This window comes from Lissotriton helveticus, chromosome 7 (genome assembly GCF_964261635.1).
Source record: "Lissotriton helveticus chromosome 7, aLisHel1.1, whole genome shotgun sequence".
NCBI classification, from domain to species: Eukaryota; Metazoa; Chordata; class Amphibia; order Caudata; family Salamandridae; genus Lissotriton; species Lissotriton helveticus.
Genome location: NC_136068.1, coordinates 113,062,156 through 113,084,583, shown reverse-complemented (window position 1 = coordinate 113,084,583; position 22,428 = coordinate 113,062,156).

The window sequence follows — 22,428 nt, the reverse complement described above, 5'->3', positions numbered from 1 at the left end:
AGTGTGCCCAGGGTGTGTAATCCAAATGCTGCTGGTGTGCCTGCAGCACTAGTTGTGCCACCCACAGAAACAACCTTGTAAAATGTGTCTAAGGTCTGCCATTGCAGAGCCTGCGTGCAGTCTGGTACTGTCATGCTGACTGGTTGTGCAATCCGCAGCCTTGTAAAATGTGTCTAAGGTCTGCCATTGCAGTATGGTACTGTCATGCTGACTGGGCAAGTGCACCCACTTGCCAGTCCCAAAACCTTCCCTTTTCTTCATATCAGACACCCCTATGGTAGGCCCAAGGGCAGGGTGCATTGTAAGTATAACGTAGGACAAGCCCTGATGTGTGGGGCATGTCCTAATAGAGAATTACAGCCATTTTCGTGTTTCAATATTGCAAGGCTAACTGTTCTCCATAGGCCAGAATGGGCTGGGCTGTTAATATTTTTAAATGTTATCATCCTAACTGACTCAGAGAACATGGTAGAAATTCGAGTTTAGTATGCCTGAACTCAGAATGATAAAATACATATTTTAGTGAAGTTGGTTTTAACATTCTGTGTTTGCAAATACCACTTTTAGAAAGTAGGTATTTGCTTGTCTAACCTTTCAAGCCTGCCTCTACTAGGTTGTGTATTCATTTGTCTGGTTTTATGAGTGAGAGGGCTGGGGGATTCCAAGAGACAGGATGAGTCAGCCCAGTGGTGAATAGAGAGATCTGCATCTAGATGGGAGGGAGGAGTTGCACCTGAACCTTGAATAGGGCTGTGCCTGCCTTCCACAATTCTGGCTCCACCTCCTGGGGAGCGGCTGATGTCTCTGTCCTGCACACTGAAAGAAGAGAAGGAGTCCTGTCAACAAAGTGCTCCAGGGCTGTACTTGCCTTCCACAATGCTGGCTCCACCTCCTGTGGGGCGTCTGATGTTTCTGCCCTGCACTGTGAAAGGAAAGGAGAAGTCTGGTAAACAAAGTGCTTTAGAACTGGTTTGGACTGGGCAAAGCCCCCTCTCCCCTTAGAGAACAAAGGATTTTGGGGTATAAATATTGGGACCCCGATCCCATAAAATTAGATCACTTTTGGACTACAAGAATAAACCTTTACTGAGGAGAGGAACCTGAAGAAACTGAGGAGAGACTATTCCCAAGCTGAAGTGCTGCTTGGGGGATTGGCCTGCAGTGGTTGCCTTACTGCCAAAGGAAGGAGAAAGGAACTTTTTGTACTTTGTTTTCAACTTGTGAAGGATCTCCAAGGGCTTGGAAAAGAGCTTGCCTCCTGCGAAGTCTCAGGGACAACAGACTTCAACACCCAGCTCCCCAGAGTTCGCTGCTGCCTGCCGTCGCACTTCTGAACAAGGGTGTCGCCGCTGGAGTTGTCTCACTGCACCGCATCAAGAGAAGAGTCTTGCAATGAGGAAGAAGCTAGTCGCCGTCGCTGTTGCTGCCGTCGGACTTCTGAACAAGGGTGTTGCTGCTGGAACTGTCGCATTGCAATGCATTGAGGAAAGCGCCCCGCATCCCCGAGAAGCGGGCTGCCGTCGGAGCTGTTGCCGTCGCATTTCTGAACAAGGATGTCGCTGTAGTTTTTGCATTGTGTGGAAGCTTCACGCATCGTGGGAGAAGAGTGTCGCAGTTGGAGCTGTTGCCGTTGCACTTCTGAACAAGGGTGTCGTCGCTGCAGTCCATGCATCGAACCGAGAACTTCTCACATCCCCGGAGAAGCGTGCCACATTTGGAAGATCTTCACGTCTTTATTTCTTTGCTCCTGAACTTTGCCAGATTACCCTCGCTGCAACATTGCTTGTCGTGGAAGCGCAATGCAACATAAGGTACATTGACGCAAAGTGTAGCATCTTAACAACTGAACTGAACTAAGATACATCTACCATCTTAAAGTAACAGTATTGTGTATTTTTGTCGTTTATGGTCTTGTGGTAAATCTGTATAATGTATACTTATTTTTTACATAAAACCCTGTGTGGTGTCCATCGGGAGTGTTGTCACTGGGTTACTGTATGTGGTCACAAATGCTTTACACGATGCCTCTGAGATAAGCCTGTCTGCTCGTGCCAAACTCCCAAGGGGCTGAGCAGGGGTTATTTAGGTGGCAGCGTATTGTCAGTATCTGTAGAAAGTAGAGTGTATATTCCCAAAGATGTGGTGAAAGAGTTTTATCAAAATGATGATATTGGTCAGTGGTTCAGAACCTATGAGGTAGCCATGTCTTCCCACCGGGTCCCTGAGAGAGATTGGGGAGCGGGTTGTGGGAAAGGTTACTTAGTGAGGGGCGGGACACACTGTTAGACTTGCCTTCTGAAGTCCACAATTCATACAGCCACATGAAAGATGTATTGATGTCTAGATATTGTTTGACCCCTGAACTCTATAGACAGAGGTTCAGGAAATGCAAAAAGTTAGAAAACAGTACTTGGGTTGAATATGTCACTTTCTTTTGCAGAGCATTGGATGGTTGGGTGAAGGGCAGCTAGGTTAATGATTTTCAAGGTCTCTTTGATTTGATTGCATGGGAGCACTTGTCTGATAATTGTTTTCCGGAGCTGCGCCAGCATCTGATCGATAGCAAGCTGACTAACCCTAGGATGCTTGCTGAGGAGGCGAACCGCTGGGTAAGCACCCGGGTCCACAAGGGTCACATGGGAGACTCAGTCAAAGGTGGGCAGGGTCCCCAGCAGAATAGTGGGGGGACGAGGGTAAACAGAAGGAGTCCGTAAAGGGCCCCAAAGTAATTCCCAAGGGAAAGGTTCCCAGCCTCCCCCTGAGAGAAAGCAAGGGGCCCCAACAGGTAGTCCTGTTCCGCAGGGGCCCCTGAAATGTTACAAGTGTGGTGACCTGGGACATAAGGCGAATGATACCAGGTGCCGCCTGTTTGGTAAACCAGCACCCACTGGTGCTCCGCCCCGGCAGATGGCTAGTGTAAGCCTTGGGGGAGGAGATTGATGTCCATGGTGGGTGGGGTCCCGCACAGATGACCCTTGTCTCTTTAGGAGACTGTGAGATGGTCTCAGAAGCTTAGCTGCCCAGGAACACTAAGAAATATGGGCAGTGGGTGACCATCAATGGCCAAAAGGTGGAGGCTCTTATAGACACAGGAGCCAGTGTGACAGCTGTCAGGTATCACCTGGTGTCTCAAGAGCAGATTATCCCGCATGCATTCTGCTAAGTTGTTGCCGCCGACAACACAGAGAGCCATTGTCCAATGGCTCAGGTTCCCTTTGAGTGGGGGGGTCTCTGGTACTCTTCAGGTAGCTGTGAGGCCTGAAATGCCTGTTGACTGTTTGTTGGGGAACGATTTGGAGGGCTCACCTTTGGAGAAGGCCGAGAAGAGTACTCACCTGAAAATGGTGGGTCTGCCTGACTGGGTGTGCATGACCACCCAGTCAATGGCAGCCAGTAAGGGTGCTCAAGAGGACCTGGAGCCTGAGAGGGAGGCCCAGGAACCTGCCATAGAGAGAAGTGGCAGGAGGCGCGGGAAACCGACCCCTGAAGTTCCCACGGCCCAGGAGGAGGTAGACCCTGAAGGGGATGCCCTGGAGCCTACTGGGGAGCAAGTAGCTGAACTGGGGGACCTGCCTGAGCTGACGCATTGGCAGCAAGAAGGAGGCCCCTCCAGGGAAGACTTCTGCAAGGAGCAGAGAGAATGCCCTTCTCTTGAGGGCTTGCGGCAACAGGCTGTAAGCCAGGCAGCAGGTGATCAGTCAGTATCACATTGGATTTACTGGGAGAATGGTCTCCTATATAGTGAGCCTAAGGTTGATGAACCTGGGTCAGTCCGTGTGCTGGTGGTACCCCAGAAGTTCAGAACTTTCCTACTGGGGCTGGCTCATGATGTGCTGTTAGAAGGACATTTGGGGCAGAACAAGACCTTTGAGAGGCTTGTCACCCACTTTTATTGGCCCCAAATGCGCAAGCGTTCAGACACTCATTGCACGATCTGTCAGACTTGCCAGGCAAGTGGAAAGAGTGGGAGGAAGCATAAGGCTCCTCTCCAGCCAGTCCCTGTGGCCAGTACCTGCTTTGAGTGGATGGGGATTGACATTGTGGGGCCACTGGTCCCCAAGACAGCCATGGGCAACAGGTTCATCCTGGTCTTGGTGGACCATGCCACCCAGTACCCAGTAGCCATACCTCTGAGAACAGTGACGGCCCCTGTGGTGGGACGAGCACTGATGGGAATTTTCTCACGAGTAGGATTCCCTTGCGAGGTAGTGTCTGACCGGGAAATCAACTTCATTTCCAGGTATATGAAGTCCCTGTGGCAGGAATGTGGTGTAACTTACAAGTTCACCACTCCTTACCACCCCCAAGGAAATAGGTTGGTTGAAAGGTTCAACCGGACCCTGAAGGGCATGATAATGGGTCTTGAGGAACCCATGAGGCGTGAGTGGGACGTCCTCTTACCATGCCTACTCTTTCCATACCGGGAAGTGCCACAGAAATCTTGAGGGTTCAGTCCCTTTGAGCTTTTCTTTGGACACCCGGTCAGAGGACCTCTGAGTCTGGTCAAAGAAGGCTGGGAGCAATCTCCCAGGAAACCTCCCCAGGATGTATATAGCTACATGCTGGCCTTCAGGAACCAGACTAGGCATTTCAGGCAACTCGCTGAGGCGAATCTAGAAGCCAGCCAGGAGGAGATGAAGCGCTGGTATGACCAGAATGCCACTCTGGTAGAGCTTCAACCTGGTAAGAAAGTGTGGGTCATGGCCCCTGTGAAACCCTGTGCGCTTCAAGATAAGTGGACCGGACCTTTGTGGAGCGCAAGAGTCCAGTTACCTACTTAGTGTACTTGTGGTCTCCCAGGAACCCCTTAAGGGTCCTGCATGTCAACCGCCTTAAGCCCCACTTAGAGAGGTCTGAAGTGGGCATGCTCTTAGCAATAGATGCTAGAATGGAGGAGGAGACTGAGCCTCTTCTTGACCTCATGTCTGCAACACAGCAAGATGGGTCAGTGGATGGTGTTAACCTCTCTTCCACCCTGACCCATGAGCAACAGAATGACTGCCGCCAGTTGCTGAGAAAGTTTTCTGATCTGTTCTCCCTGGTTCCTAGTATCACAGATTGGTGCATCCATGATGTGGATACAGGAGACAGCTTACCAGTGAAGCACAAGTCTTACAGGGTAACTGACAGGGTGAGGGCTTGCATCAAAGAGGAGGTCTCAAAGATGCTTGCGCAAGGGGTGATTGAGTCCTCTAGCAGTCCTTGGGGCAGCCCAGTGGTCTTGGTCCCAAAGGCTGCAGCGCTGGGTGCCACACCCGAACTCCGGTTCTGTGCGGACTACAGAGGGCTCAATTCAGTCACGAAGACTGACGTGCACCCCATCCCCAGAGCTGATGAGCTAATTGATCGGCTAGGAGCTGCACTGTACCTCAGCACGTTTGATTTAACATCTGGGTACTGGCAGATTGCCTTGACTGATGGGGCAAAGGAGAGGTCAGCATTCTCCACACCAGATAGGCATTTCCAGTTCCGTGTTATGCCCTTTGGGATGAAGAAAGCTACAGCCACCTTTTAGAGGTTGGTCAACCAGGTGTTGGTTGGAATGGAGTGCTGCCTACCTGGATGACATTGCAGTGTTCCGTGCCAGTTGGGAGGAACACCTGCGCCACCTCTGGGAAGTGTTGTTGGCGATACGGAAGGCAGGCCTCACGATCAAGGCGAGTAAGTGCCAGATTGAGCAGGGTTCCGTGGTGTACTTGGGACACCAAGTTGGGAGTGGCCAGGTGGCGCCCCTACAACCCAAGATTGAAACCATCCTGGCTTGGGAGCCACCTAAAACCCAGACAGAGGTGAGGGCCTTTTTAGGACTCACAGGGTATTACAGGAGGTTTGTCAAGGGGTATGGCAACATTGTTGCACCCTTGACAGAGCTGACTTCCAGGAAGCAGCCCAAGAAGGTGATTTGTACTTACACCTGTCAGAAATCTTTTGAGGCCCTGAAAGCTGCCATGTGCCCGGCGCCCGTGCTCCTAGCACCCAACTTCTCCAAAGAGTTTATCGTTCAGACAGACGCTTCAGAGCATGGTGTGGGGGCTGTTTTGTCACAGATGAGGAGGGCCTAGATCAACCTGTAGCCTTTATCAGTAGAAGGTTACTTCCACAGGAACAGAGGTGGAGTGCTATTGAGCGTAGGCATTTGCTGTGGTCTGGGCTCTGAAGCTGAGACCGCACCTGTTTGGGACTCACTTCCGGGTTCAGACAGACCACAGGCCCCTCAGATGGTTGATGCAGATGAGGGGTGGGAATGCAAAGCTATTGAGGTAGTTCATTTCCCTACAGGGTATGGACTTTACGGTGGAACACTGACCTGGTACAGAACACGCCAAAGCTGATGGTCTGTCTAGATTTTTCCGCTTTGGGGTAGTTCTCCCCACATTTCAGCTGGAGAGGACACGTGTTAGACCTGTCATCAATGGTGTGCATCTCCCGTCCATTTTTGCTGTTGCCTCATGTGTTTTTGCTGGTGTTAGATGCTTTGGACACTGTGCCACTGCTGTCCAGTGCCACAGTGCAAATGCACCCTGTTGTAAATTGATGTATTAATCAGTGGTTTCATATTTGGCTATTTGGTTTACTTGTCAGACCGTAGTCTAGTGCACTGAGTGTGCCCAGGGCGTGTAATCCAAATGCTGCTGGTGTGCCTGCAGCACTAGTTGTGCCACCCACAGAAGCAGCCTTGTAAAATGTGTCTAAGGTCTGCCATTGCAGAGCCTGCGTGCAGTCTGGTACTGTCAGGCTGACTGGGCAGGTGCACCCACTTTCCAGTCCCTAAACCTTCCCTTTTCTTCATATCAGACACCCCTATGGTAGGCGTAAGTGCAGGGTGCATTGTAAGTATAAGGTAGGACAAGCACTGATGTGTGTGACATGTCCTTATAGTGAATTACAGTCATTTTTGCTTTTCAGTATTGCAAGGCTAACTGTTCTCCATAGGCCAGAATGGGCTGTTAGAATTATTCAATTTTATCATTCTAACTGACTCAGAGAACATGGTCGAAATTCGAGTTTAGTATGCCTGAACTCAGAGTGATAAAATACATCTTTTAGTGAAGTTGGTCTTAACATTATGTGTTTGCAAATACCACTTTTAGAAAGTAGGTATTTGCTTGTCTAACCTTTCAAGCCTGCCTCTGCTAGGTTGTGTATTCCTTTGTCTGGTTTTGTGAGTGACAGGGCTGGGGGATTCCATGAGACAGGATGAGTCAGCCCAGTGGTGAATAGAGAGATCTGCATCTAGATGGGAGGGAGGAGTTGCACCTGAACCTTGAATAGGGCTGTGCCTGCCTTCCACAATGCTGGCTCCACCTCCTGGGGAGCTGCTGATGCCTCTGCCCTGCACACTGAAAGAAGAGAAGGAGTCCTGTCAACAAAGTGCTCCAGGGCTATACTTGCCTTCCACAATGCTGGCTGCTCCTCCTGTGGGGCGTCTGATGTTTCTGCCCTGCACTGTGAAAGGAAAGGAGAAGTCTTGTAAACAGAGTGCTTCAGAACTGGTTTGGACTGGGCAAAGGCCCCTCTCCCCTCAGAGCACAAAGGATTTTGGAGTATAAATATTGGGACCCTGATCCCATGAAATTAGATCACTTTTGGACTACAAGAAGAAACCTTTACTGAGCAGAGGAACCTGAAGAAACTGAGGAGAGACTATTCCCAAGCTGAAGTGCTGCTTGGGTGATTGGCCTGCAGTGTAGTAGTAGTATTTTATTTGTTGATTAATTAAAACCATTACAAAATGAAAGCAGCAAATACGAGCCAAACACAATAACGAATTGAACATACGGGGATACAGTGCAAAAATAAAAATTGACTATAGTTGATTAACTTTTTCCAGTTAGGGATTATAGTGCTGCCAATATTTCCACAGGTTTGGTAGCAATCTACAGGTTCAAAAATAAAGTGCAATGTGCTTACAGAGCAGAAGCTAAAATGCAATGTGCTAGCAGCAAATGGTCAAAAACATTTTACAGAATATCTATAACTGTCATATTGCAAAATCAGTGCTAAAGTGACTTATGCTATCATCAAAAAAAGTGAACAGTGCATTAAGTGCAATTGGTTAGTAGCAAATGTTCAATAGCCAAAAAAATGTCAGTGCATTAAGTACGATAGGCTAGCAGCCAATATTCAATGGCAGTAAGCAACAAAGCAAAAGAACAGTATCACAAATATCTTACACTAAAAACGACTAAAATACACTAGTAGGGCAGAATCAATACTAAATTGGCTTGTGCTATCCACTATAGCGGATGACAGCTTTTCGGGGATAAAGTGCAGATACGTCTTTCGATAAAAGTAGTAAACATAATTAGCGGAACATTATTAAAAAGTAGCTCTAAAAACAAGCAAATATAACATGGATAAAAAGTGCCATAAAAATAGTCCATCAACCCCTTAAAAACAGCAACATCATCATTTCAAAGCCGTAACAAGATTTAACATTTACTTTGGGTGTCAACCTTACATAATTTCTTTTCCACTCTAAAAATGAATTGAACAAATTGCTGTATAATATAAACGTTGACACCACTTAAGCAAAATATTAGTGCCGATCTACAAGTTCTGAGTCCTGTTTCTTTAAAAATAGGTTTTAAAATTGTTTTCCGTTCCTTCAACATTTTTGGGCATAATGTTACCATATGCAGCAAGGTTTCATCATACTGCCCACAAAGCCTACAAATATTTGATGCCCATTTGGACTCCCATTTAGGGGTTCCATCTTTGGTTAGATAGATTCCAAACCCTAATAACATAAATTTCTTTTTAATTAGGGGTTTTTGATGAAAGAGTAAATAAGGTTGAACCACCATTTTATCAAAAGACTTGGCAATAGCCCAAATTTTTTTTTTTCTCAACTCATCTTTATCCAACACTTCTGACAACAAAGCAACGGTTGAATTAATTAATTTTTGTAAACCGTTTTATTCCTTATTTCATCTTCCAATTTAGGGCATTCTAATTTTAAGAGACACTCAGCTAAATAATCCTGCCAGCTTCTAGAATAATCGCCCTTTCGAAATCTCGCGCCAGCACATGTGGGCCAGCGTGCCCTCATCGGCTCAAGATAATGCCAAAAATGTTTTTAAAAGTGTAGCTTGATGCACCAAGAGCTGATTCCTTAGGCCATATTCCAATCTTAAATTGGCCTGCAGTGGTTGCCTTTCTGCCAAAGGAAGGAGAAAGGAACTTTGTGTAATTTGCTTTCAACTTGTGAAGGATCTCCAAGGGCTTGGAAAAGAGCTTGCCTCCTGCTGAAGTCTCAGGCACAACAGACTTCAACCCCCAGCTCTCCAGAGTTCTTTTGGAAGTGCCTGCTGCTGTTTTGGGCCTTCTGAGGAACTGCGTGTCGCAAGGAGCTTGAAGCGCGACTCAACGAGAACAAAGCATGTCGCCGTTGCTGCTTCTGCCGTCGCACTTTTGAACAAGGGTGTCGCCGCTGGAGTTGTCGCACTGCACCGTATCGCATCGAGAGAAGAGTCTCGCAACGAGGACAAAGCGTGTCACCGTCGCTGCTGCTGCCGTTGCACTTCTGCACAAGGTTGTTGTCGCTGGAACTGTTGCATTGCACTGCATCGAGGAAAGCGCCTCGCATCACAGAGAAGTGCGCGGCTGTCGGAGCTGCTGCCATCGCATTTCTGAACAAGGATGTCGCCGCTGTAGATGTCACATTGTGCGGAAGCTTCACGCATCATGGGAGAAGAGTGTCACAGTTGGAGCTGTTGCTGTCGCACTTCTGAACAAGGGTGTTGCCGCTGCAGCCCACGCATCGAACCAAGAACTTCTCGCATCCCTGGAGAAGCGGGCTGCATCTGGAAGATCTTCACGTCTTTATTTCTTTGCACCTGATCTTTGCTGCATTTCCCTCGCTGCAACATTGCTTGTCGTGGAAGCGCAACGCAACATAAGGTACATTGACGCAAAGTGTTGCATCTTAAGAACTGAACTGAACTAAGCTAAATCTAACATCTTAAAGTAACAGTATTGTGTATTTTTGTCGTTTATGGTCTTGTGGTAAATCTATATAAAGTATACTTATTTTTGATATACAACCTTGTGTGGTGTCCATCTGTAGTGTTGTCACTGGGTTACTGTATGTGGTCACAAATGCTTTACACACTGCCTATGAGATAAGCCTGTCTGCTTGTGCCAAGCTACCAAGGGGGGTGAGCAGGGGTTATTTAGGAGTGAAATCCCCTTATCCTGACTAGAGGCAAGGGTCCCTATTTGTCACAAGTACCTACCTGTGCCAACTAGAGACCCCCAAATCTAACAATCTTTTATTACAGAAAAAGAAAAAGAAAGTAGATCAGAATGAAGAATGCATAATCAGATACATCATGGATTTCAGTAATTCCAAAAAGGAAGTAAAAACATTGACTATAGATAATTGGCGGATTCTGGATCAAGATGAAGACCTAAAGGATGTGGTACAGAATCATCCAAGCATAACTAAACGGAGGATGCATTTGTCAGGGGATCGCAGTACCAATCAAATTTCATGGATGTGGGTGCCCGGGTGGACACCGGGGCATCCACCAAAAAAAGAAAAGGTTGCCAGCTCTCACAAGGGGTGGTCTGCAGGGGCAACGGGCCCATGTGACTCTGCCTGCCACCCCAATGAATTTACTGGACAGAGTGGGCCCATGGAGCTCTCTCAGCCACCCCCAGTGAATTTCATGGATGTGGATGTCCTCGGTGGGCACCAGGACTGCCACCAAAACAGAACAACTGGCTGATTTTCCCATCAGGTAGCCAGCTGTGGCCCGTCCCTTGGTGCTCCCCTCATGGCCCCTGTTAGAACTGGGGTCCCTAGTTGGCTGAGGTAGGTACCTTAGGCCAAATAGGCACCCTTGCTTCTAAGTCAGGGAAAGGAAGGACACCTTCACAGATAGCCCCTGCTCACCCTCTCAGTAGCTTGGCACAAGCAGCCAGTCTTATCTCCAAGACAAATGTGTAAAGTATTTGCCACTCCGCTCTCAGTAACCTGATGATAACACCACAAAGGGACTCCACCCGAGTTTCCTAAAAACAAGTATATCTATATAAATAAAAATGTAACTGTTCGTTTGTTCAAAATCTCAAATCTCCCAAAGTTCCACACCGATTGCTTTGAAATTTTGACACAACGTTGGGTTTGAATACGCGTGTGTTGAATACACGCATGTTTTTAATCAAAAGCACAAACAGACACATACAAATGTCAATGTGCGTTTGATAAAAATATTAAATCTACGAAAGTTCTTCACCGATTGCTTGGAAATGTTGACACAACGTTGCATTTGAATACGCGCATGTTTCTATATACACAACGTTGGATTTGAATACGCGTGTGTCGAATACGCGCATGTTTTTAATCAAAAGCACAAACAGACACATAAAAATGTCAATGTGCGTTTGATAAAAATCTTAAATCTACGAAAGTTCTTCACCGATTGATTTGAAATTTTGACACAACGTTGAATTCGAATAAGCGCGTGTTTATATATACACAACGTTGGATTTGAATACGCGTGTGTCAAATACGCGCGTGTTTTTAATCTAAAGGACGAACAGACCCTATCGATTGGGTTGCTGCGCAACAACTAAAATAGACGCATAGAGACAATAGTCTACATATATTAGGATGGACAGTTGGTGTCTGGATGGCAGACCGGGAAGAGGGTGGAGGGAGGGGGGAGTAGTTGGTACACTTGGCAACATTAAGAAAGGACGCATAGAGACAATAGTCTACATATATTAGGATGGACAGTTGGTGTCAGGATGGCAGACCGTGAAGTGGGTGGAGGGAGGGGGGAGGAGTTTGTTCACTTTGCAACATTAGCGCATGTTTATAGATGCACAACATTGGATTCGAATAGAATCTAAAGGACGAACAGACCCTATCGATTGGGTTGCTGCGCAACAACTAAAATAGACGCATAGAGACAATAGTCTACATATATTAGGATGGACAGTTGGTGTCATGATGGCAGACCGGGAAGTGGGTGGAGGGAGGGGGGAGGAGTTGGTTCACTTTGCAACATTAGCGCATGTTTATATATGCACAACATTGGATTCGAATACGTGCGTGTCCAATAAGCGAGTGTTTTTAATCGAAAGGCCAAACAGACCCTATCGATTTAGTTGATGCGCAACAAGTACAAGGGACGCATATAGACAATAGTCTACATATATGGACAGTTGGTGTCAGAATGGCAGACCGGGAAGTGGGTGGAGGGAGGGGGGAGGAGTTGGTTCACTTTGCAACCCGAACAGATCCTATCGATTTGGTTGCTGCGCAACAAAAACAAGGGACGCATATAGACAAAGGTCTACATATATTAGGATGGACAGTTGGTGTCAGGATGGCAGACCGGGAAGTGGCTGGAGGGAAGGGGAAGGAGTTGGTTCACTTTGCAACATTAAGAAAGGACGCATAGAGACAATAGTCTAAATAGATTAGGATGGACAGTTGGTGTCAGGATGGCAGACCAGGAAGTGGGTGGAGGAGTTAGTTCACTTTGCAACATTAGCGCGTCAGACCGGGAAGTGGGTGGAGGGAGGGGGGAAGGAGTTGGTTCACTTGGCAACATTAAGAAAGGACGCAGAGAGACAATAGTCTACATATATTAGGATGGACAGTTGGTGTCAGGGTGCCAGACCGGGAAGTGGGTGGAGGGAGGGGGGAGGAGTTAGTTCACTTTGTAACCCGAACAGACCCTATCGATTTGGTTGCTGCGCAACAAATACAAGGGACGCATATAGACAATAGTCTACATATATTAGGATGGGCAAAAACATATTGTATACCCACAAGCATTGTGAAATTAAACATATTAGAAATGTGCGCTTACTCTTTTCTTTCTCTTCCATTTAACCAGACTGAGCCACAGCAATGTGTAGCCGGGTACAGCTAGTTGCAAATAAAATGAGTGGAAAGTGAGCAGCTTGGTGAGACTTTCTTAGGAAGCTGCTAGGCAATCCAAAGATCAAACTGAAAAAAGGAAGGAAAGAAAGAAAGAAATTAAATGGTGCTTTTCAAAGGAGGAAATCAAAAACTAATCAACACGCCTGGTAACTAAAGCACATTCAGTTTCTGTCAGATGGGCATATGTGATCAGGTGAAATGCTATTGTTTACAGGGCTATAAGCCCTGGTACATGTAAATGATCATGCCACACATGGAGCTCGGTATTACACATATTTATACTTCAGTGTCACGGTTAACTGAATATACCACTTCCACTTATGTCACTGTCCTACGGAGTCCACCAGGGACCAGAGGTGTCCAGCTTTCTCTAACATACACAACACTACATCTCCCCCCTTGTTAAATAAAAAGTACACAAAAATACATATATATATCATAACTCCTCAATGGCTCTTCGAGGTGCCCGAATCAATCTTCCAGATCTCTTTGCATTGGGTTGAGGAGACATAGGAGAGTCATCCGCTGCCAACAAAGATGACACAGAAACACATGCAGTCTTCGGTCTCGTCGGACTCTCAGATCGAAGGGCCTTTCTCTGAATGCTGGGAGTCAATGAACCTTGAGGCAAGGGTTTGAAATAAGAATCTCTTATGATGGACTTTTCAGGACAAAGAGCAGTCACCATGTGTCCTTTGCTAGTCCCAACCCTCAGTGACTCAGCATCAAAGGAACATCAGACTTGCGTTTCCATTTCTGCCTGACAATGACTAGGTCTCCTCTTTTCAACTCAGTACTTTGAGCACAGTGACATCTATCTGCATAGGTCCTCAGTTTGCATTTGTGAGACAAATCTTTAGTACAAAGTTTATCAGAGTCATCTATTTTTCAGTGGTCCATTGTGGCAATTTGTTTCCCATGGCTCTCCTAAACATTAAGGTGGCACAGCACCATTCGCCTGAGGCCAGAGAGGTATGCTTTTCTGATGCTTGACATTTAGATGATTGACTGATCTGCCCCACTTACTCGAAAGCGAGGAAATACTGGCTTCTCCCACTCATTAGAAATCTTGGTGGTAGAGAGTATTTCCCAATGTATAGAATTTTAAAAACCGATCCTTCGAGTCCAACCGTGTTTGCACTGGCTAAATTTCTCACTAATGTTTGGCACATTCGTACTAGTTTTTTGAAGTCACACCCATTGAGTTAGCTCTAAGTCTTTTCTAAATATAATCCTGTTAGTCTTAACCCACAGATATGAATGATTTTACAATGTATAAATATGTATTATTGCTATTGATGATGTTTTTATGGTGTATACGTTTTATCTTGTTGTATATCTTTGATGGCCGTATGGCCGAAATAAAGATTAAGAAAGATTCTCAACTATTGAAAGGCGGGCCATCGTCAGATTTCAAAAACAAAAGAACACCCCAGGTTGCAAAAATACTTTCTAGTCTCTCAATGAGTGTCGTGAGTGGTTGGTGACAAATCTTCCACAAGGGGAAAATGGGAATACTCATTAACAACTACAGGTCGATGATGACCATTATCAAGGGGTCCAAAGAAATCACTTGCAATCTTCTCCCATGCATATTTTGGAAGATCAGACATATTTAACTGAGCAGGGTTCTTTTGGATGATGAGCAGTTGCACAAATGACAGGCCCTTAATTCCTTTTCAACTCTTTCATCAAGTCGAGGGAACCACACTCGGTCCGTAGAGCTCATTTAGTAGCAACAACTCCACGATGCCACACATGTGCCCCACATGTGCCAGTTCAATGACTTGTTGTCTCAGGCTCTCAGGTATAACAATTCTCAATCCTCAAGGCCTTCTGGGGTAACTGAAAGTTCTTCCCACACATTCTTAAATTTATGGTTTCAAGGTAATCATGAGAGGTCGAGGATGTTTTCTACAAGATTGATGTGTAATAATGTCTTTGAGCATTAACAAATCATTGCCAGTGCTCATGGCAGCAATGATTTGTGCCACTGATATGGCGGAAGGGGTACTGGATTTTACAATTAAGTTAACATAAGCATCAACCACTTTAGAAGAGGTGCATAACACGTTATTTGGTACATGTGAGAATTATGTCAGCAGGGTTTTGATCTTTTCTTGAACGATGCACAATCGTATAATCATACTCCTGGAGTCGCTAACCCCACCTCTCATTGCAAGGAGAAATCTTGGCTTTAGGATTGCCGAAAATTATGAGTAATGCTTGGTGGCCGGTGACAACCGTATAGTGCTTTCCATACAGGAGCATGTGAAAATGTTCACAAGCTCACACCAAAGCGAGGTTTTCTTTTTCAGGTTGTGAATAAGCATATTCTGTTGGTGACAAACTCCCGCTAGCATAAGCCACAAGGTGTCTTGGTGCATTAGGATGTCCGTTGTGATGGGCAATTATAGCACCTAACCCCACTGGACTAGCATTACCAACAATCTCCGTTTGTAGTTTTGGATCAAAGTATTCCATTTCAGTGGCATTCTCAATTGCATGTGTGATTTTCTTGAAGCTTTGTTTACATTCACTTGAGCATCAAAATGGAACAATTTGTTTGGTTAAATCTCTCAATGTCGGTCTTACAGTGACAAAGTCACGTATGTACTTTGAACAGTAACTGGCCATACTAAGGAAGGATTGTAGCATATTTAAATCTTGTGGTGAAGAAGTGGATGACAAAACCTGCACCTTTTTTGGATCTGGAGTAATTTCCCCATCAGAAGAAATATGACCAAGAACTTGAGCTTTGTTTTATGAAAACCACACTTTGCTGCATTTAAAGTGAGACCTACATCCTCAGGTGTATGACACACTTGTGTTACAGCTTTATCATTTTCCTTTTGTGTCACCCCAAAAACAGTATGTCATTACTGTTATTGAAAGCATTTGTGACTGGCTGTATTATGCTATGAAGGACATCCTGAAAGTGTTCTGCAGCTGATGGCACTCCGAAACTTAGTATTTTATGTACCTAAATAAACCAACATGAGTTGAAAAGGTAGTAATGTACATGCAATTTTCTTCCAGTTCGAGTTGGTGATACCCTTTGCTCAAATCAAGGTGGGAAAAGATATTGGCCCCATTCAGCTGTGTAAGCACTTCGACGATGTTGTTGAGCAACAGGATGGATGTCTGCATGTATGTGAAGTTGCACTTTCATTGCCTTCCTAGTCCATGAAACAAGGATGGAAACTGAATCACTGTCTCATGATAGGCATTGACATTGTAGTTTACAGAAATCCCCCATGTCAGCAGCAGTGCTGAAACTGAGTAAACATGCACTCGATGAAGTGCCTGGCAAGACATGAATTAGTGCTTGGACTTTCATTTTTTCATGCTGCACAGTTGATATAACTGAACCTTGACTTTGCAGTGGCGTTGTAGCAGCCCACGTACAGACTTTAGTTTTCAACGGGGTTAAATGGGGTACTGGAGAAAGTTCATTGTACTTTCCCATTGGCATAATGTTTATTGACATGCTGCTGTCAATGTAAAAGGTATGGAGCACTCATTCACCTTTAGTGTGATTTTGGGAGTGTCCAAATGAATTGTGAACTTTCACTTGTCGATCCCACTTCAACCATCATTCTTCCTTGCGGAAAGCTAATCCTACATGTGCACATTGGCCAGTGGTTGACATTGACATCACACACAAATGTTTTCACTGTCGCTTGACAATGACAGTAACAAACTTTTAGATGAAGAATTTGATTACAGTCAACGTCGTTCAGTTTCTACTTCCCTCAGCTGATGTTGCCGCTTGGCCTTATGGGTGTGGTTAAAATGACGCTAGAACTTTATGGCATCCATTTTGTGTTCTCAACGTGGTGTGCTTGATCTTGCCTTCACTTTGCAAACCATTATTAAATGGTTCTCCTTCCTGTAGCCTTTGCATATCTGTCCAATGGCTGGGCATTTACCTTCATGTGGAAAGGAAAATCCACATCGAAAATACAACTTCTTTTTCTTTGGAGACATCACTTTGTGGGATCTCTGACAGAATATCGACAGACAAAATATCGACGTTGGAATATCGAAGGCAAGTATATCGACACCCTATCTACAACATGGTAAGTGCAAAAATATCGAAACAAAAATATCGATGTTAAAAATATCGTAATTAAAAATATCGTTTTTTAAAACAAAGGTAAAATTAAGTAAATAGTACTTATATATATTTTAAACTTATGTTAACATGTGTTATAATGTTTAAAATGAATAAATAATACATATTTACTATTAAACATTTAATTAAAAATAATAATTAAATATATAATATATACTTAAATAATTATAATATATACATTATTTCTTAAATAATTATAAAATATTAACAAATACTACAATTTAAAAATACATCAACACTCATAAAATAATAACATAAATAATAATAAATAATTATATTTAATAAATAACAACAATTAAATATACTTTCAATATTTTTAAAATTAATTAAATACAACATTATGTAACATCTTAAATACATAAATAAATATAAATAATATTGAATAGCATAAGGGTACAAATTACTATTCAAACTCCAGAGGGTGCAACAGTAGATAAAGCGTTGGATAGCGTAAGTGTAAAAATTACTATTCCAACTCCAGTGAGTGCAACAGCAGGGAAAGCGTTGGATTGCTGGTATGTAAAAATGACTATTCCCACTCCAATGAGTACAACATTAGTGAAAGCGTTGGATAGCGTAAGAGTAAAAATTACTATTCCCACTCTAGAGAGTGCAACAGTAGGGAAAGCATTGGATAGCGGGTGGGTAAAAATTACTATTCCAACTCCAGTGAGTGGAACAGTAGAGAAAGCATTGGATAGCGGGTATGTAAAAATGACTAATCCCACTCCAATGAGTGCAACATTAGGGAAAGCGTTGGATAGCGTAAGAGAAAAAATTACTATTCCCACTCCAGAGAGTGCAACAGTAGGGAAAACGTTGGATAGCGGGTGGGTAAAAATTACTATTCCAACTCCAGTGAGTGGAACAGTAGGGAAAGCGTTGGATAGCGGGTATGTACAAATGACTATTCCCACTTCAATGAGTGCAACATTAGGGAAAACGTTGGATAGCGTAAGAGTAAAAATTACTATGCCAACTCCAAAGGGTGCAACAGTATGGAAAGCGTTGGATAGCGTAGATTGGCTAATTACTATTCCAACTCCAGAGGGTGCAACAGTAGGGAAAACGTTGGATAGCGTAGGGGGAAAAATTACTATTCCCACTCCAGAGAGTGCAACAGTAGGGAAAGTGTTGGATAGCATAGGGAGAAACATAACATTTAATAAAAATTAACATTAATTACCAATTAAATAATTAATTTATCAAATAAAATAATTAATTGCCAATTAATAATTAAAATTAATTTACTTCCCACCCTATTCCCCTATCAACCCACAACCCGCTCTGGTACTAAAACATAACAGTTAATAAAAATTAACATTAATTACCAATTAAATAATTAATTTATCAATTAAAATAATTAATTACCAATTAATTATTACAATTAAATTACTTCCCACCCTATTCCCCTATAAACCCACAACCCGCTCCGGTACTAAAACATATAATTTACTTAAAAATAAATTTATTAATATATAAAAATAATACACATATAATATAAATTAATTTAAATACTTTACAAAAACATATAGCACATACATAATAAAAATCTAAAAAATAATACAAATATCGATATTATTAACATCGAAATTAGTTACATCGATATATATGCTATCGATATTACTAACTTCGATATTACTTACATCGATATAAATGAATTCGATATTACTTACCTCAGGGTCGATATTCTGTCCTACGATATTCTTGACATCGATATTCTGTACCTTCGAAATTTTAAACACGGTATTTTGGTAGGTCGAAATTTTCAACTCGATATTTTGACTGTGTACCCACTTTGTGGCCTTCTACCTTGTGTTTCAGCTTACTTTTCGCACATAGCGCTGATTGATTTTGTGCCATTCCAGCCTCCATGTTAGCGGCTTACATGTCATCTCTTTCTTCCGCTCTGGCCGCCATGTGTACATTTGTCGTCTGAAGCAATCAGAGAGACAACCATATATTACTCTGAGAGGCATGGCCTTTTCTTCGTTAAACTCAGTGAACTTGCAATGCGTGATGAGCTAATCAGGTCTGTCTATAAATGTGTCCATCGTTTCACCAGCTTTCTTCCTTTCTTGACTGAAAATGTACCTTTCACAGTCAGAATTTGGCATTGGATTGAAGTTGGAGTTTAACGCCTCTTTGATTTGACGGTATGTCACTTCATCACCATGTGGTATTTTCTTTATCACTTCTTTTACTCCTTTACCAAATTCTTTAGATATTTAATTGTCTTTTTTTAATTTGCTTCTACCGGTGTATCAATGAAATCACCAAATGATTCAATCCAGGCAGTCCGTCTGTCACCAATATTCCGCTTTTTGGGGGTATCAAAGGGAGGCAGTGGTTTTAGTAATGTGGCAGCATGATAACCTGTGGAACTTTCTGCTGTCCAGGAGCATTTGCTACCCACTCAGACTGGCACCTTTGTTAAGCACTGGCCATGTGCTAACGTTTGGGTCTTCACACTTGTTCTCTGGTTGTGAGGCACTGTTCTCTTCTTTGACGGTGAGTATTGGCTTTGTTTCTTGCACGGTATCTTTACCACTCTTACCTCTTTGCATTGAACCTGGTTTCCACTGCCTGTAGCGTTTCTTTGCATTAGAAATGTTTCTGCTTTTAGCACTTCCTTGCACTCGGCTATCACTTTGTTTAGCACTTCTCTGTACCTGATTGTCACTGCCTTTAGCATTGTGGTACTGTATGAATGACAGATCTGTGTTAGGCCCGGGAACAGTCTCTCTTGTCTCGATTTTACCAGCACATTTCTAGCCGACGACAAAAAACTTTCTATAAAGCCTTCACTTTCTTCACAGGTCTTGTACTGACTGTAGTGGCGCTTTGACTCTGCATATGCCAACTCTTGATTTTTTACTTCGACTGAAGCACAACCGGCATGCAGGAGCAGTTTGATGGACCACAGCAAACTCTCCGGATGAGCACTCTCGGTTATTCAGGTTGGGGGTTTTTGGAATCCCCTATCTCGTCGCCATATGTAGCTACTTCTCCAGCACATGTGCATGTAAATGATCATGTCACACATGGAGCTCAGTATTACATGTCTTTATTCTTCGGGGCGTAACCATTAACTGAATGCATTACATCATGAATATTCTTAACCACTTCCAATCACTTGCATCACTGTTCTACAGAGTCCGTTAGGGACCAGAGGTGTCCCGCTATCTCTAACATACACAACACTACATATGGTACCTGACGTTTTCTAAATATCCAATCAGGCAAAAGCCTGGCTGAAGTGTCAGTGCTTTTCTGATAACATGTGCTTGTTACATACAAATTAGGCCTACTTATACTGAAATAATCCTTTAGAGCAGGCTTCATGAGCTACCAGTAGCTCTCCGGCTATCTGTAGTTAGCTCTCCTATGTACAGCCCTCTCTACTAAATTAGAAGATTTGGCCTGATTAAATTAATATGTGTATACCAAAATGAAAAGGGAATTCAAGACACAAATGTGTGTATTTTTATAACTCATTGTCTGATATTTGGAGAAAAATTGATGAATTTCCAATTACATTTCCAGTTGAATTTTCAGTTCAACCATTCCAACTATTGAGTTGGGTAAAAATAAACACATGTTAATCGAATGCCAAGATACTCTTTACTGTGAACTGTCATTTTACCACTAGACTTATGTTATGTTTAAAGTTGATATTTGAGTGATACATTATGCAGAATTGGGGAGACATATTATGACCTTGATTCCAGGGACACTGCAGCATTGGCTGTTATGAATTGCCCAAATCGAGGCATTCCAAATTGATGATGCTCTTCTTTTTCTTTTTTTAACTTTATTGGTAACCCTGCTGGATGCACTGAGTCGATGACTGCTGACAATTTTTCATGGAATGGCCACTAATGTAATTATGTCTGTTGTGGTCACAATTACAACACTATTAATATTAGTAGCTCAGGATGATTTTCATTGATTATAAGTAGCTCTTATTACAGAAAAGGTTGGAGCCTCTGCTTTATAGTGTGTATGTGGAAGGCTTAGGGTCTAGGAAACAAATATTTGGATTGTGATAACAGCTAATAGCATATGCGAGATAGCCATATTATTTTATAAACGGGCTGACATTAGTCGTACTAACAAAATTAAAGAAAACATAGACAAGAGAACAAACTTCCTTTCTGATGTTAAGGAAGCTACATACAGTAAGCAACATTGCAGGGTCATCTGGCCAAGCACAAAGCTAATGTGGAAGGATTGCCTCTCTTTCGGATATGTCTCTGAGGCATTGTTCACGCAGCAATATAGATGCAAGAAGCTGCACGCATAATTCTCACCACCTCTCCGTGGAGAATCCCTGAGGAAAAAGACATAAAGAGACCAATGAATTAGGGAGGGGCAGAAACGAGAACTGGCTGCTTTGGGGGGATGCTGGAGATCTGAAAAACGACTACAAAGCTTCTGGGAGTTACATAGGGATAATTACTTGGAATAAGTATAGAAATAAATATTCACCCAAAGCTATAATTGGGACTGACAGTAATATATGTATAAAGATAGGTTTGGTTTAAACTAATGGATGTAGACAGTATAAATAAATAATGTAAAATGGTTTGGGTTTTTCTATTATTTATTTTATTTTATATGATGGCTACTGAAATATTGATAGTAGTTCTTATCAATATTCAATATAAACCGTTTCTGGGCTGATTGTACATAATAACTATCATTATAAATACCAATTGTTGTGAGTGTCTACTGGTTTCAGGGGTCAGCGTAAGGGTCTTTGTATCCACAAAAAACCCCTGTAGATAGGAGAATTTCTGACAGGGTTGTCTGAATCACAACACTCGAAGGGTCATATTTATCATGTAGGTGCATTGGTTTTGCACCATGCAATGGGTTTCAAGCATGAGGCAACTACAAAACACTATATATCAAGACTCGCAAGGCCATCTTGAGTGGCCCTGAGTGGCTTGATAAATCCAGAGTAACGCAACACAGTGCAAATTGTGGCGTTGCGATACTCTGCTACAGGAAGGTGGTGCATGGGTAGTGCGTGGGTGTACCCACGCAACACCCATGGAGTTTGACACATTCCCACATTTACCATAAGGTGAGGCATAATAAGAAGAAATATGTTTATTTCTCCTCATTCTTAAACGCAATTTCCCCACTGACACTAAAGAAATCTATCCAGGTGGGCCTCGCATTTTTAGGGGGTGTACATGACAAGCTTTTATCATTGGCTTGTCCCGACAACCAATTCATGTCTGCAGTGTTAAGCATAAACCTTCCCACAAAGCAGCCATTAGTGATACATTAATAAAATTACAAACATGTACACAACTACATTAGGTGAAAAACTGCATACAAAATCACCCATAAAGGCCTAGCAATCATTATTACA